Consider the following 18,247-nt stretch of genomic DNA (forward strand, 5'->3'; position numbering starts at 1 on the left):
GAGAGATACCTTGCTCAGCCTGGGGGGGGGGCAGCTCATGCCCTAAAAGATGTGACAAACTTTGTTGATTGCCCATGAGAGGCCTCACCCTCTTTGAGGAGTAGATGGGGTGGGAGGCAAGGACATGAGGGAAAAGGAACTGAGATTGTTATGTAAAATAAGATTGTTTAAAAATACACGTAAAATCCAGAGGTGAGACAAATTTAAAGGATTTCCCGAAACAATAATGATGCATTTCTACATGTCATATTGATCGCAGTGAACTCTCCTTTTTCTTTCATTGTGAACAACGATGACAACAAAGAGACTATTCATGTTCTTTGGGTTCCCTCTCTACCATTTGTGTTTTTGAACCTTTCCTTGGGCTTTTTCTTGCATTACACACCGTCTGCCACTAAAACAAACTTGTTTTAGCATGCTTTCTTTAAGCTGTCTTAAAGCTATGATGAAATTTTATTTTGTTGGAGTAATAACTCCCAAATGCGGTGGAGCTGGAATTAATATTTACATTCCATCACTATTCCCAGAGGCAACTGATACTTTTCAAGTTAATGTGAGGTACAAGTGTCCGAAATAAAACTGCTCCTAAGTACAAAGCAGTTGAACGCTAATGCTGTCTGTATTCTACTTCTGCCTTGGTATCTGAGGCTTTAATGGGACCAGATAGTGTACTAACTTTAACAGTTGGCCCGTGGGCACACTTAATGCATGAAAAGCTAAGGGGAGAAGACGATTAAGCACCTTATTGTGGGTTTTAACACTGAAGTAGTAACAGTGATCCAACCTAGATACACGGATCTGTATTAAATTATAAACTGGGAATTTCCCTGATGAGAACTGTAACCAAGAGTTCACAGAATATAAATTCCTGAATGCTAATGTTTTAAATACATTTAAACAACTAAGTATTGCTATTTTATTTATTTGATAATTGTAGCTATCTTTTATCCTGTGAACATTCATCTACTTTTTTGTTTGTTTGTTTGTTTTGATTTTGTGAGGCAGGGTTTCTCTTGGAGCCTGTCTTAGAACTAGCTCTTCTAGGCCAGGCTGGTTTCAAACTACAGAGATCTGCCTGCCTCTGCCTCCCAAGTGCTGGGATTAAAGTAGTGCACCACGCCAGCTGGGCTTCACCTACATTTTTAATTGAGTTATAGTTATGAACCCTAAAATCGATTAAATGCTTTAGTTAACCCCTCAATCTGGCTTGACATATTGCTTCACTTAACATTTTTTCCGAATGCTTGAAGAAGTTATGTGAAAAACTTCACCAGATTCCTCTACTCATTTCTACTTAGATGCAATCTTTCAAATTGTAAATATTTTCTGTTACACTAGAAAGATTCCATTTAAATGATCTAAATGTCATGGTAGAGCAAATACTATATTAATTATCATACAGACACAGTACATGAAAATATGTGTATAAATATTCTATCTCTAATGAAAATATTAAAATGATAAAATGGACTGGAAGAAAAACAACCTAGATAATCAATTATTGCACATAAGAATTATTTACATTTTATGTTGTATTAATGTTTATAGCTACTCCCCAGTTGTTTTAATAGTCTCCTCAAACTAACTTAGCTTTTGAAGGTTTCTGATTATACTACTATTACCCAACCAACTGTTTCTTTCAATATTTGTCTTGCGAAATGAAAAAAATAATAATCACTTCCTTGGAGACCACTTGTCATTTTATAGTCCAAGAATTTGTTCTCCTTTGTCTCAGGAAGCCATGTCCTTACCAAGCGAACAAGTAAGAGGGCACAACCATAATCTTCCACTCCTTCAGGCTATGTGTATAGTCAAAGTGAGTAGCTCAGTTACTCATGGGCTAGCTGGGCTATCACAATGACCAAGCCCTCAGTGAGTCTACCCAAACCCTCTGACTAGGCATTCTCATCCTTTCAGAAAAACCTTTTACTCTCCCCGGAGTTGCATTCTGTTGTCTTCCCAGCTGACATAGATTTGGTTGTTTTATGCTTAATCACAGTTCAGTATCATTTTCTTAAAGTAGATATTGATGTATGTAAAATTGTATATGCACATAGTTATATGTAGTTTTATAAGTGTCTATGTGTGTACTTATGTGTATAATCCATCCAGAAGAGAGAATCACATCTGTGAATGAAGATGTTCTAAATGTGGTTTTATTTGAATAATGGAATACAAGAAATAATGATGTTTTAATCACAATATCTTAATATTCAAATTCTTTTATTCTTAGAGTGTATGATGAAATTAAAACAAAAGAATGAATATATTCATTCCCAGACATTTTTAAATATAGAGATACTTACATTTGTTTGCACTTAAAAGGATTACTTACTAATATATATGTCAGCGCACATGTGTGGAATGTGAGTGAAGAGTGGGCCAGAAATCCAGGTCTACACCAGAAACCCAGGTCTACACCAGAAACCCAGGTCTACACCATTTCCTGTAGCAGTCCAAGGAGATCTTGTCATAGACGAGATGGAGTCAGTATTTAAGACAGCATAGGAAAGAATTTCAGGACAAGTCACTATGACATAGAGAAGGAATTTATAAATTTTAATTTATAATTATAAATGATAATTTTTCATTTTAATGTAACTTTACATATGACATTGATACAGTAGCACTTACAAGAAGGAAAAGACACCTCTAATTGTTGATGTGGACAAGTGAAGACTTAGGTAAGTATGTTGGCTTCAAAAGTTACATTGTTTACAGGGTCACTCAGAAATTCTGTGGCTATTTGTAGTTGTCCCTGTTGTTTCTCTTTTTTTGGGTAAATGAGATTCATTGTAGCATAGTTCCTGGGGTTCACTGGATAAAAGGACATGTAATAAGGTAAAAGAAGATTGCAGATGCTAAGGAAGGAAGCCGAGACATGCTCTCAAAGTAAAGTCAGTTTATACTCTTCCTTGTCAGATTCCAAAAAGTAGCAAGATTGCATCTGAGAATGGATGTCATATAGCCAAAGGCCTTAAATGTGATCATTGTTATTTTAACCCCTGTACTGAAATATTTCTATATAATGGCTCTACATGGACAGTCCACAGCAAATTTTGTTTATTGGGCTAGAATTTTGTTTGCCATCTGGGGAGAGAAACCAGCTATACTCTGAGATGCAGAGGCTCCTTTCCCTTGAGGTGTTTGCTTAATTTGCCCTGTCTTTCTATACTGCCTCCCAGAATAAAAAAATTAATCTATACAATTTTGAAAATATTTGCATGCACTACATCCAGAATGTTCGAAGTATATTTCAGAAGCTGGTTTTTGTTCTACCTCACCTGGAACTTTCTTTCCAGCCCAGGCTGAACTTTTCTAACTTCAACATCCCAAGTGCTAAGATTGGAGGTGTGTACCAGCCCACCAGTCCCCCTAACATTAAGATAGTTATGGTTGCTTGTGTTGGATGTTGGAAAGTGTGTGTTTACTTTTTCCAATATTCTTTGGTGACCATATATAATGTGGAAATTATTTTTCTAAATTAAAAAGATGGTTAATGTTCCCTTTTGTAGATTTACGAGTTGGCACAAACTCAGACCAGAATTTCCTTACAATGTGGTAGTAAGGGGAAGTGATGCTGTGTCTCATTATTCACACAGCTGTCTTAACTACCAGTAAATCTTAAAGTGAAGTTTTTATCCAATTCCCTTCAGCTGTTTTTAACTTCTTCCTTTTATACCTTATGATCAATTGAAATCAAAAGGAAGGAATTTAATTCAAAACAACAGATAATCGTTCCTCACATTCTGCCAGTAGGTCTGCTCTTAAGTCTCTAAGTGCTTAGCCTATGGCAATACAATTGCAGTTCTCTGAATATACACTGCTTGGAAGATGCGTATGTTCTTAGACTTGGCAAAAGCTGGCCACAGAGTTACATGCTGTTGCCAGTATGTAATGATTACTTTATTGAGATAAGCTATATGCTTAGCGATTTAGTCTTCCACAGCCTGTAGCAAAACAGATATTTAAAATGACTAAAATTCTGGCTTCCCTTTATTGTAGTATATGAGATCTTAAGACACTGTACTGTAGGGACTACACCATGTGGTAAAGAGGGAACTCAGGAACTGGGAAGGAGAAAAATGAAGGTTTACTAGGAGACATTCTTATGAAGGTATGCTGTGTATACCTGACTTATTAAAGGGGTGTTTCCTCTTTAGTAGTCTCATGCAGAATAGTTATTTGAAACATTTTCAGATCACAGCACTAAAATTTGGTTGACTGAGTTGGTGAAAAAAATAAATAAATTTATGTTATTTATTCAAACCAAACTAAATTTAGGCTGTGTGTTAAGCTGAACATGGATTTTCTTACCTTTCTTGGTGAGTTCACAATCTCACATCCCTTTCCTTTCCCTTGGATCTTTCAATGCACAGGAACCTGACTTCAAAGTGCCAGAGGACTTTCACTGGAAGGCAGGGTTGTTTGCGTAGATCCCAAGAAACACAACACTCGATATTTGTAACAAACCTTAAGCTTGGCAACTTAATTCAGATTTTTTTTTTGGAAAATGCACAGTATAGATGGTAGAAGACAGGTCATATCTTTATGTTGGTACCTCTATGATTTGGTTGCAACATTTCTTCTGAGCTCTATGGAATTTAATCTTAAGTATGAAGGTGTTTTACCTGTGTGTGTGCGTGTGTGTGTATGTGTGCGTGTGTGCGTGTGTGTGTGTGTGTGTGTGTGTGTGTGTGTGTGTGTGTGTGTGTGTGTGTGTGTGAGTGTGTGTGTGTCTGTTCACCACTTGTTTGCAGTGACCTTGGAGGTCAGAATAGGGCTTTAGATCTTCTTAACTGGAAAAACAAATGAAGAGTAAATAATTTGATGTGCTCTGTTTGTATTTAAAGAATTTAGATGTTGAAGTAAAATAATTTTGTTAGTTTTAGATATGATTATTTCATTAATATTCTAGAGAATAAGAAAGAAATAACAAGTTAAGAACAGAAAAAAACAAGTCATAAGTCAGAGTTCTGGACAGCTGTGAGCTATACATATTCTTACCTTTCATAACAAATGGAGAAAATTGCTTATTTGTGCTGAAGTCAAACACTACGAGAGCTTGGGTTATTTGTGTTCAAATAGAAAAACTGAATATTAGGAAGCATAAAATGATTTGTAATACTATCACAGAAAGAAACAGAATATTTAGTTAAATTTAGAAAGTGAGGCATCTTGGTTGTAAGGCAAAGGACTGTCTTAATAAAATAGATGGAGAGCAGTGTTATAAGTAGAAGTGGCAAGCAACCCATGAAGTTCAGTGGAGTGGCCATAACATTTGATAAAATGAGATGCAGAATCATCTGCCAATTACCATAATTTGGGGGGGTCATGCTGGAAATTTAACCTAGGGCCTCACACTTGCTGGTATAGAGAAGTTCTACCAATAAGAGATAAATCCAGCCACCACCCCCCAATTCTATTAAAAATGACGAGGAATCAGGAGTAGCATGAAGTGGATAAGTCTTGAAAAGTGTTTGGGTGTTATGATAAGTTTCTAGTGCTGATAAGGGTGATGCATACCAGTTCCAGTACAACAGGATTTATATGGAAGAGGCTGATAGCATTCCAACAGGACTGGAATGGTTTGACCTTTAATGTAGTCAATCCTCTAAACATTTTGTTGCAAAATTGAAGGCATTAGGTATCAACCTAATACTCTTAAACAGTGCATTATACTTATATAACTGAGAATAGAAAACGATGGAAGGGAGGGAGATGGAAAAACAAGGAAAATGAAAAGATGAAGGAGACAAGGGCTCCAAGAAAAGTGGAACTCTTAATTACCAAACAAAAGGGGGATGGTGGGGGTTAGGAGGACAGGAGGGAAAGGGAACTGGGATTGGTATGCAAAATAAGATTGTTTTTAATTTAAATTAAAATTAATTAAAAATGAAAGTATAGTTCCACTTTGCTCAAGCAAACAACACATTATCAGATTGTATGTGTAATCCAATAATAATCAGTAATTCTTTCTTCACTCCCTCCCTACTGTTTCCATGTACAACTATTTTTAGTGCCAAACAAATGCACAATAGGTACTCTTGATCTCCAATCACTACCAAGCTAACAGGAAAGACAGACAAGGTGTTTCTGCTACCAATATTAAGACATAAAAGGTGTCAGCACTTAGTGTTTGCCAATATTAAGTCCTGATGAATAAGGTAGATTGTAATTTCACATATAGCCCCCTTTTCCTGACTTCTCCATTTCAAAAGGAATGACAAAATATACCATTCCTTCAAATTTCTTGAATAGGTTTTAAATATTTAATTCCATGATTAGCACTAGCGTTATTAAGGGCAAAGTGTATTTACCCCTGAGCAGTGGTTTGGAAATGGCTTTTGAATGACATGATGTTGGAGAAAAAATGATTACATGTATTTTATATTATATATATTTTATAGGATGCTCATTAATAAAAACATTAAAGGAAGTGAAAAGTAATATGGAAAGCTTAGTTGGTACAAAGAGTGATCCTGTCTGTATTATTTACTCTTTCTCATTCAAACCAAATGTCTCCACACTAAAGCCCTGGTTCTTCGTGGATGTGGGATTTCAAATGAATCTGTAAGGGTAACATCTCACAAATGTCTACACAATAACATGACAAATGTATTCTTCTCTAGACCTGAAATTTTGAAGCTCATATCTTTCGTGCATATGGAACAAATATGACAATGAGCATCTTATATATAAGAAAGGTGTTAAGTCAAATATGATCAGTAAACCATTTTCTTTCTGCTTTTGTTTTTAAACAAAAGTGGCAAGAAAGCCTAACTATAAAGCACTAAGGACCATTAGATCATTTGCCCTTTAACATTTAAAATGTAGTCAACATTCTGATTTTGAATGTTTGAGTATTGGCCCTTAATTAACAAAACATCTTACCATATTTTGCCCATAAATAATCTGTATACAGGATCCATAAATGTAGTTAATTAAAATCATTTCAATTGTTAATAAGTAACATTTAATTTGAATGTAGTTTTAAAAATAATAACCAAAAGGTTGTTTACTTTCCTTCAGAGTAAATACTTTATTCTAAGAAGCAGAAGATAAAATATTGGAGGAAATAAATTCAATGTCTCCCATTAGAAACTTTAAGTGAATTCCAAACATTTAATAAGAAGGCTAACATACATTTCAAAATATTAATTATCTCGGCTCACGTTTCTCTTGAAGTTTCATGATGGCTAGGCTTTTAATAACATCTGGAGGATGTGTTTTCAGACACAAAGAGTCATGAAGTTAACTGCTTGCAAAGAACCTTTAGGAGGATGCCACATACTTCAGCATTGCTGTTGAAAGTTCAGAGATGTTATATGACCCTGCCGCACAAGAGGATGGATTAAGATGGCCACAAACTTTAGTTTTCCTGGGAGTCATCTGATGGATATTTGATATTTATGATGCTGAAAGCTTTTCACTTCCTCTCAAGAACAAGTACTGAGCAAGGGGACCCTCAAAGCTCTCCATTTTACTCTGAGAAAATAAACTGAAAATAGATAAGAAAACAACAGCAACATGAACAAGCGAAAACCTGGGGAGTGAGAATTGTTAACTCTCTAGGAGGCATTCGGTAACAGACAAGCTGGACTTTCTGTAAAAAGGCTGCTTCATGCTGCTCCTCCAGGGGCCTGCGTTCATGTGCCACCATGCCTGCTATTAATTTCTTATGTCCCGCTGCTGGAGAAGCAATTTCTCTGAATGTCTTCCACACTTCTTATATCATGTTGTTTTAGGGACACCTAAAAATAAAATGAGACAGATAGCTAAGGAGGTTGTTTGTTAACAAAAAGTCTTCAAAAGTAATCCCTCATACTTTTAAATTTAGAAACCTCAGAAATAACCTCATCAATTAACATTTAAAAGTATTCTGTTTCTTGAAAACGCATACTATGTTGACATCATTTCTTACATTTTCTGTTGAAGACCTAGACTTTAATGGCTGATCCATCCCTGGAGCCCATTTACATTATTTCTAAGCACTGCCGTGTTTAATGATTTTCAAAATTAACTCATGCTTCATGTATGAATACTTGTTGATATGCTAATGAAATATAAATTCCTGAACAGTACATATGTAGTTCCTACATGTCTCAAGTCATTATTATGGATGTTAATTTTTTTGTTTCAATTTAAATAAGTCAAAGGGAGTAGACACAGTGACTCAACATTATTTAGTATATTTCATTAATTCCTTCAGAATTCCATCAATGTGTTTTGAACATATTTATCTCTTACGGTCTCTAACACCTCAAATGTCTAGGCCATACCTCAGAATCCCCTTCAGTTTCTCGCCTTTAAAAAATTAACTCACAAAGTCCAGTTATATTTTGTTGTCTATGCTCCTTGATTTAGAGGCATATTCTCCAGGGTGGTTGACTTATATCCTTAAAGAACACTGACTTCCCTACCCGATCAAAAGCAATCAGCTGTTATTAGTTCCAGAGTTAGGGTGGGGATCACAAGAACCCAACCCTCCATGCTGTATGTTGATTGGGTTGATGTTGTGTAATTCTTTTGCAGGTAATTACAGTTTCTAGGAGTTTGTGAATGCAGTAATCCTGCTATATAAATATACTGTTCTGTGTCCATTCACCCTAGATGCAATTTTTTCATAATAGCATCATAGACAGACCTTTAAAACATTGCTGTGAAATGTGCATATAGAATACAGAATATTGAAGCACTAATCTGTTTATATGTGGTTTAAATAATATTAAATAAATAATGTTAGCATATTTTAAATTTTTATTTTAGTAGTTCAGAATGGATTTGGATTTTTAGGTCTTTATATCTTGGAATATAACCAAATTGTAGACATTCTTGGTGAAATATGATTAGAAAATCCAATTTGTTTTAAGAAGGTAAATTTTATAGTATCAGTAAAATATCTTCTGTAAAAGTGTATAAAGGAAAACAGTATGTTTCTTATTTTCTTTCAATAATGAGTTGAAACTGAATGAACAGCAACCATAAAAGGCATTTCAAGTGAGAATAATTACTAAACAGATATTAGTAAAATATAATTGTACATCATGACAGGCAATTTTTAAAAATAACATCTATTTTGCACAGTAAAGATATAACAAAACAAAATAAAACATACCTTCATTTCAGGAAATGAATGTGCTTTTCTCATTTTAATAGTTCTTTGACAACTTCATACAATGTATTTTTATCATACTCAGTCCAGAGCTTCCCTACACACCCAACTTTGTGTCCTCTATAAAAGAAAGCAAAGAAAGAAACAGCAACAACAAAAACAATGCAAAACTTGGGTGATACTTTGTGATGACCATATGTTCTTGGATGTGTCCTGTAGTTGGAGCATGGTTACCTCCTGTACATTCAAGGAAAATGACAAATCTCTTCTATGATACTATTATTGCCTCCCTGTGCCCCTTCTGGAGCCTTTCTGCATTGGATTTCTCCACTTCTGCTTTTGCATCTCAGTCATTCTATTACCCAGTCTCTCTTACCTTAAGATCTCCTGTCTTCTCTAATGCCACACAAGTGAAAATATGGATCTTCCTATGACCTGGCTATAAGCAGTATTTGTCTCTTTGAGTCTCGTATTTAGCTGTAACATACTAATAGGATGGAACTACATTCTATATTTCAAGCCTCTATTGTGCCTGGGTATCAGGGTTCCTCTTTTTGTCTCAACATAGAGCAGAAATTCGCTACATTTCTCCTGACTCCTGGTTTTTAGGTTCTGTTCTCTGTACACCTATTACTTCCTTGAGTATCCTCAAATGACTCTCCATGTCACAGCAAAGGATGACAGCTCTCACAGTCTCTTCTAAATGTGCTGTTCTTTTTTTCCAAAAACCATTCAATTATCTCATGTGGATTTCCTGTAGACCAGCTCTTTTATCTTCTTTTATGTTCTTATTTCAATAGAACACATTCTTCATTAGCTCCCTATGAGGGAAATTTTTAAAAAAATAGGATGAAGGTAGGAGTTTTATGCTTTGCATTATCATTGCTCAGTATAATACTTGGGGTGGATGCTATCTGTAGAAATAGTAGCACATTGGAAAATCCCTAAAATATTTAAGATTTCTTAATTTTCCTCTGAATAAAGAAGTAGCTGAGAAAAATCTAACCCAATGCAATTTTTGAACTTTAATCATGATTCTGGTTTTCTGTGTAAGCCTTAACACTGTTTTAGCCATAAGACTGAGAAATAGTTTATATAAAGATATGGAAATTTCTTTTTATTTCTTATAGATAGTGATGGGTCTTTGCTGGTAATCATTTAGGACTAGACATGATTTTGACTACTTCTCCTTTTTTCATTCTTTTGTTTAAAATGTGTTCAATTCAATATGAAAAGAGAAATAAATTATATTGTAAGATAAATTGAATCGTTTGGATTCAGGGTGGCACAGTCGGTCTTTGTATGATAGAAATGGTCATATTTTCTCCTATCATCATGAAGCCAGCATCATGAACTAAGTTCATTAGACATGGAGGGAAAACATAGAACAAAGCAGACATGGATACGGAAAAGCCTCTCCTGGGACATCTACTACTCATTATGTTTATGATGGTGTCATATAGGTCTTGGTTACTTTTAATTATTTCAATAAATGACTAATATTGGAAAAGCCACTATCAGTCCATGAGGAAGAGACAAAACATTTATCTGAGCAATATGCTTGTCTAAGAACAGATAAAACAAACCATAAAAACATTCATCATCTTCTCCCCCAGTCTAGCTAATTGCTAACTCATCAGTCTCAGTAGTTAACTTGAGCTAACATTCCTACAAGTGACACCAGATCAGAGATTTTTCTCCTGCTTCCTGACACCTCTCAAAGATGAACAAAGGCCTATTCCTTTCAAACTTCTCCCAAATCACTTGGAGCAAGCCTATAATAAAGCCTATCTAATAACCTCTTAAAATGTGAACAATTTACTTGACTTGTGTCTAACAAGTGATAAACTCATCTGTTGAATTTAAATTTGTGCTTATCTGTGGTGAGGGTACATTGACAAAATAACATTGGGAAAAATGGCTCTCAGAAAAATAGGTACTAGTTAATTAAACTCAATAATTATTCCTTAGACCATTTTACATTTTATCGAGTCATTACCGTTTAAGGAAATAATACTAAGGTATTATAAATCCTTATTTGTTTTAGTGAACTGATGCTGCTGATGGTTCTCTTGTTCTACTAGGATTCTGCCACCCTTCTCAGCCCCAAATACACACACAGAGCCTATATTAATTATAAAGTGTTGGCGATGACTAGGGCTTCTTATTGGCTAGCTCTGTCTTAATTATTAACCCATTTCTATTAATCTAAGTATCCCATGTAGTCTCATCTTACTGGAGAAGGGTCTGGAGACCTGTTACTCCTTTACCGGCCTACATGGTGACTGTTCTGGAGGACCCTCTCTGCCTAACTTTCCGAGAATTATCCTTGTCCTAGTGCCACCTATCTTCCAGTCTCATTGGCCAGACAGTGTTTTATTCATGAACCAATAAGAGAAACATATACACAGAAGGACATCGCCTATCAGCACAAGTTAAACTTTGTAGAATTCTAAATGTAAGTAAGGTGACGTCTAAATACCACCAAGAAACCCACTTCACCACACGCACAACTGGGAGAGCTTGAAAGTGTCGCAGGATACCTGATCACACAGTGAGCCCTGAGTTTGCATTTTCATTCAGGAAAATCACTTTGGGGTCAGGAGAGGAGGTCAGCAAGCAGCTGACAGAAAGTAATCACAGAGAGTCAGAGGATGTCTGCAAGATGAGTAGAGAGATGCGCAGGAAGTGGTAGAAGGGACCGTGAGGTGACAGACATTTTGGTTTGGCAGAGTGGAAGGATTAGCTCTCCTGGAGAAGCTGGCAAAGGCAGAATGTAAGCGAGTTGCTTTTCTACCATTTTAAGCTTGCAGGTTTTCACCCCAGCTTCTGATTCCCAAGTCCTATTGATAAATAGAAGGATAGAGATTTAATTAAAATAACATTTGGTTGCCTTTCCGTGGACTCATCGCAGACCAGGTGAGCCACCCCCTGCTTTTACCCAATTCTTGTCCTAAGCGCCATCCACCCAGATCCCTCCAGGCTCGTCCCTGCTTGAAACAGACACGTCCAGGCAGGGAGGAGCTCCCCGAATCTGGGTACAGGCCACTCTTCATTCCATTCCCGGCGACCGATCCACCAAGAGGCCTAACGCCATCAGAGTGAGGAGGCTACGAGGAGAGGCAAAACCATCCAGAGCTTCGGACATTGAATTCCTGGCCCACACACACTACAGAGTAACAAGAGGAGATAGAGAGATCCTACCTGCACTCACTGGAAAAAGATATGGGAAGAAGACAGAATAAGAACCCGCTCAACAACAGAAAGACCAATATGACACCACCAGAATCTAGGGACTCCACTCCAGCAAGATCTGAAAAGCCCAACACAGTGCATGAAGAAGAGATGGACCTCAAAAATTATCTGAGCAAGATGATAGAGACCTTCAAAGAGGAAACAAGAAAATCCCTTAAAGAAATAGAAGAAAAAGTAAGCAAAAAATTACACGATATGGGGGAAAAGACAAACCAAAATATTCAAGAAATAAACAAATCTCTTAAAGAAGCTAAAGAAACCCAAGATAAAACAACCAAACAAGTGAAGGAAGCTCTTGAAACAGTTCAAAACATGAAAGCTGAATTAGACACATTAAAGAAAACACAGAATGAGACGATGCTGGAAATGGAAAGGTTGGATAAACGAGCAGGATCTAAAGATGTGAGTATAACTAATAGAATTCAAGAACTGACAGAGAGAGAACCTCAGCTATTGAAGACTCGCTAGAGGATATACATTCATCAACCAAAGAAAACCTCAAGACCAACAAATCCCTAACACAAAATATACAGGAAATATGGGACACCGTGAAAAGACCAAACCTAAGAATAATAGGTGTAGAAGAAGGTGAAGAAACACTGCTCAAAGGTACAGAAAACATATTCAACAAAATCATAGAAGAAAACTTCCCCAACCTACAGAAAGATATGCCTATGAAAGTACAAGAAGCTTATAGGACACCAAACAGACTGGACCACAAAAAGAAGTCCCCCCGACACATAATAATCAAAACTCCAAATCTACAGAATAAAGAAAAATATTAAGAGCTGCAAAGGAAAAAGGCCAAGTAACATATAAAGGCAAACCAATCAGAATCACACCCGACTTCTCAATGGAAACTATGAAAGCCAGAAGGTCTTGGATAGATACACTACAAGCACTAAGGGAGCATGGATGTCAACCCAGACTACTGTACCCAGCAAAACTTTCAATCACTATAGATGGAGAAAACAAGATTTTCCATGACAAAAACAGATTTAAACAATGCATATCCACAAATTCAGCACTATAGAAGGTTCTGGAAGGAAAACTCCAACCCAAGGAACATAACTACATGCACAAAAACACAGGCAATAGATAATCTAATATTGCCAAACACAAAAAGAAGCAGGAGAGCAAAATCCACACACAATGACACCACCAACAATAAATCCAAACCAAACAAGAACCAACGAACAATGGACATTAATATCCCTAAATGTCAATGGCCTTAACTTACCCGTAAAAAGATATAGGCTAACAGAATGGATACGAAGACAGAATCCATCTTTCTGCTGTTTACAAGAAACACACCTCAACTTCAAAGACAGGCGATACCTCAGAGTAAAAGGATGGGAAAAGATTTTCCAATCAAATGGCCTCAAGAAACAAGCAGGTGTAGCAATCCTAATATCTAACAAAATGGACTTTAAACTAAAATCAATCAAAAGAGATGAAGAAGGGCATTTCATACTCATCACAGGAAAAGTCCATCAAGATGAAATCTCAATCCTGAACATCTATGCTCCAAATACGAAGGCACCCACATTTGTGAAAGAAACATTACTAAAGCTCAAACCACACATAAAACCACACACACTTATAGTAGGAGACTTCAACACCCCCCTTACACCACTAGACAGGACCACCAGACAAAAACTTAACAAAGAAACAGAGGATCTGAAAGAAGTCATGGCCCAACTGGGGTTAACGGATATCTATAGAGCATTCCATCCAAACTCAAAAGAATATACCTTCTTCTCAGCACCACATGGCACCTTCTCCAAAATTGACCACATAGTAGGCAACAAAGCAAACCTCCACAATTACAAAAGAATTGAAATAACCCCCTGTATCTTATCAGACCACCATGCATTAAAGCTAGAATTCAGCAACAATACAAATGGCAGGAAACCTGCAAACTTTTGGAAAATGAATAACACCCAATTGCACCATTCCTGGGTTGAGGAAGAAATAAAAAAACAAATTAAAGACTTCCTAGATTCTAATGAAAATGCAGACACAACATACCCAAACTTATGGGACACTCTGAAAGCAGTCCTAAGAGGGAAGTTCATAGCACTAAGTGCCCACATGAAGAAACTAGAAAAAAGTCACATTAGAGAACTGACAGAACAACTGAAAACACTAGAGCAAAAAGAAGCAAACTCACCAAGGAGGAGTAGACGCCAGGAAATAATCAACCTGAGAGCTGAAATCAATAAAGTAGAAACTAGGAAAACATTACAAAGAATCAATGAAACAAAGAGTTGGTTCTTTGAGAAGATCAACAAGATAGACAAACCTCTAGCCAAACTAACCAAAAGGCAGAGAGAGAGCACACTAATTAACAAAATCAGAAACGAAAAGGGGGATATAACAACGGACACTGTGGAAATCCAGAGAATCTTTAGGTCATACTTTGAAAATCTGTACTCCACAAAATTCGAAAATCTAATGGAAATGGACAGTTTCCTGGATAAATATCACTTACCAAAATTAAATCAAGATCAGATAAACAATTTAAATCGACCCATAACCCCTAATGAAATAGAAGCAGTCATCAAAAGCCTCCCAACCAAAAAAAGCCCAGGGCCAGATGGCTTCACTGCAGAATTCTACCAGAAATTCAAACAAGAGCTGATACCAATACTCCTCAAACTGTTCCGCACAATAGAAGCAGATGGGATATTGCCAAACTCCTTCTATGAGGCTACAATCACTTTGATACCCAAGCCACACAAAGATAAGAATAAGAAAGAGAACTACAGACCAATATCTCTCATGAACATTGATGCTAAAATACTCAATAAAATATTGGCTAATCGAATCCAAGAACATATCAGAAAAATCATCCACCACGATCAAGTGGGCTTCATCCCAGGGATGCAAGGATGGTTCAATATACGAAAAACCATCAATGTAATCCACCATATAAACAAACTGAAAAAGAAAAACCACATGATCATCTCACTAGATGCTGAAAAGGCCTTTGACAAAATCCAACATCCCTTCATGATAAAGATCTTGGAGAGAACAGGAATAACAGGAACATATCTAAACATGATAAATGCGATATACACCAAACCAATAGCCAACATCAAACTAAATGGAGAGAAACTCAAAGCATTTCCTCTAAAATCAGGAACAAGACAAGGATGTCCACTCTCTCCATATCTCTTCAATATTGTTCTTGAAGTTCTAGCTAGAGCAATAAGACAAGATCAGGATATCAAAGGGATACAAATTGGAAAGGACGAAGTCAAACTTTCACTATTTGCAGATGACATGATAGTCTACATAAGTGACCCGAAAAACTCTACCAGGAAACTCCTACAGCTGATAAACACCTTCAGCAAGGTAGCAGGATACAAAATTAACTTAAATAAATCTGTAGCCCTACTGTATACAGATGATAAACTCAATGAGAAAGAAATCATGGAAACATCACCTTTCACAATATCCACAAGCAACATTAAATATCTGGGGGTAACACTAACCAAAAAAGTGAAAGACCTGTACAATAAGAACTTTGAGACTTTAAAGAAAGAAATTAAAGAAGATACCAGAAAGTGGAAAGATCTCCCGTGCTCTTGGATAGGCAGAATTAACATAGTAAAAATGGCAATTCTACCAAAAGCAATCTACAGATTTAATGCAATCCCCATCAAAATCCCAACACAGTTTTTCACAGACATTGAAAGAACAATACTCAACTTTATATGGAAAAATAAAAAACCTAGGATAGCCAAAACAACTCTTTACAATAAAAGATCCTCTGGAGGCATCACCATCCCTGACTTCAAGGTCTACTATAGAGCCATAGTTCTGAAAACAGCTTGGTATTGGCACAAGAATAGACAGATAGACCAATGGAATCGAATTGAAGACCCAGATATTAACCCACGCACCTACGAACACCTTATTTTTGACAAAGGTGCTAAATCCATACAATGGAAAAAAGATAGCATCTTCAACAAATGGTGCTGGCACAATTGGATTCGAACATGCAGAAAATTGCAGATAGATCCATACTTGTCACCATGCACGAAACTTAAGTGCAAATGGATCAAAGATCTCTCCATAAACCCAGCCACACTGAATCTTTTAGAAGAGAAAGTGGGAACAACCCTTGAACAAATTGGCACAGGAGAACGATTCCTGAACATCACGCCAGAAGCACAGACACTGAGGTCTGCAATTAATAAATGGGACCTCTTGAAACTGAGAAGCTTCTGTAAGGCAAAGGACACAGTCAGTAAGACAAAACGACCACCCACAGAATGGGAAAAATCTTCACCAGCCCCACATCTGACAGAGGACTGATTTCCAAAATATACAAGGAGCTCAAGAAGCTAGCCACCAAAACACCATACAATGAAATTAAAAAGTGGGGTGCAGAACTAAACAGAGATTTTTCAACAGAGGAATCTGAAATGGCTGAAAGACACTTAAGAAAGTGCTCAAAATCCTTGGCCATCAGAGAAATGCAACTCAAAACAACTCTGAGATACCACCTCACACCTGTCAGAATGGCTAAAATCAAAAATACCAATGACAACCTATGCTGGAGAGGTTGTGGAGAAGAAGGAACACTCCTCCATTGCTGGTGGGAGTGTGAACTTGTAAGACCACTTTGGAAATCAGTATGGCGGTTGCTCAGAAAAATGGGAATCAATCTACCTCAAGATCCAGCCATTCCTCTCTTGGGTATATACCCAAATACTGCTTGTCCATACAACAAGGACATATGTTCAACCATGTTCATAGCAGCATTGTTTGTAATAGCCAGAACCTGGAAACAACCTAGATGCCCCTCAACTGAAGAATGGAAAGAGAAAATGTGGTACATTTATACAATGGAGTACTACTCAGCAGAAAAAAGCAATGGAATCTTGAAATTCGCAGGCAAATGGATGGAACTAGAAGAAACCATCCTGAGTGAGGTAACCCAATCACAAAAAGACAAACATGGTATGTACTCACTCATATATGATTTTTAGACATAGAGCAAAGGTTTACCAGCCTATAATCCTCTACCCCAAGGAAACTAGAAATCATGAATGACTCTAAGGGATAAATGGACCCCAGGAATGGGAAATGGCATGAACTCCCGAGCTAATTGAGAGCATGAGGGTAGGGAAGTGGGTGCTGCCACAATAAGAGCACAAGATGAAGAGTAGAGGAGAAGAAATGGAGGAGCAGATATATTGAGTTGGGGGAAGAATAGAGGAGAGAGAGCAGGATGAGAGATACCATATCAGAGGGAGCCACTATAGGTCCGAGAAGAGATCTGGAACTAGGAAGATCTCCAGAGACCTATAAGGATGACACGATCTGACAGTCTGGGCAGTGGAGGAGAAGTTGGCCTAGAAACCCTTCCCCTAGAATGAGATTGATGAATACTCTCTATGCTATTCTAGAGTCCTCATCCAGTGGCTGATGAGAGCAGAGACAGACATCCACAGAAATACACTGAGCTGAAATCTGGAACTCAGTTGAAGAGAGGGAGGAATGAAGAACGAAGGGGTCTGTACCTGGTTGGAGAAACCCACAGAAACAGTTGGCCTGAAAAAGGGAAAGCATATCGACCCCAGATGCTCTTTGGGAGGACAGTACAGGACTAATCCAGCCCCCTGATCATGGATGCCAATGGGGAGGCCCCTGCACTCCTGGGAGCCTCTGGAGGTGGACTGGCGTTTTGCCCTGGTGGGTGGGAGGGACTTCGAGAGCCCATCCCACTTGAAGGGATTGCTCTGTCTCTGAACACATGGGGAGGGGCCTAGGCCCAGCACAGGAAGATTTGGTGGACTTGGTGGAGCCCTGGTTGGGGGCCCTACCCTGCCTGGGGAGTGGCGGGTGGATGGGGTGGGGGGT

Source organism: Cricetulus griseus, chromosome 10 (genome assembly GCF_003668045.3).
Source record: "Cricetulus griseus strain 17A/GY chromosome 10, alternate assembly CriGri-PICRH-1.0, whole genome shotgun sequence".
In the NCBI taxonomy this organism is placed as follows: Eukaryota; Metazoa; Chordata; class Mammalia; order Rodentia; family Cricetidae; genus Cricetulus; species Cricetulus griseus.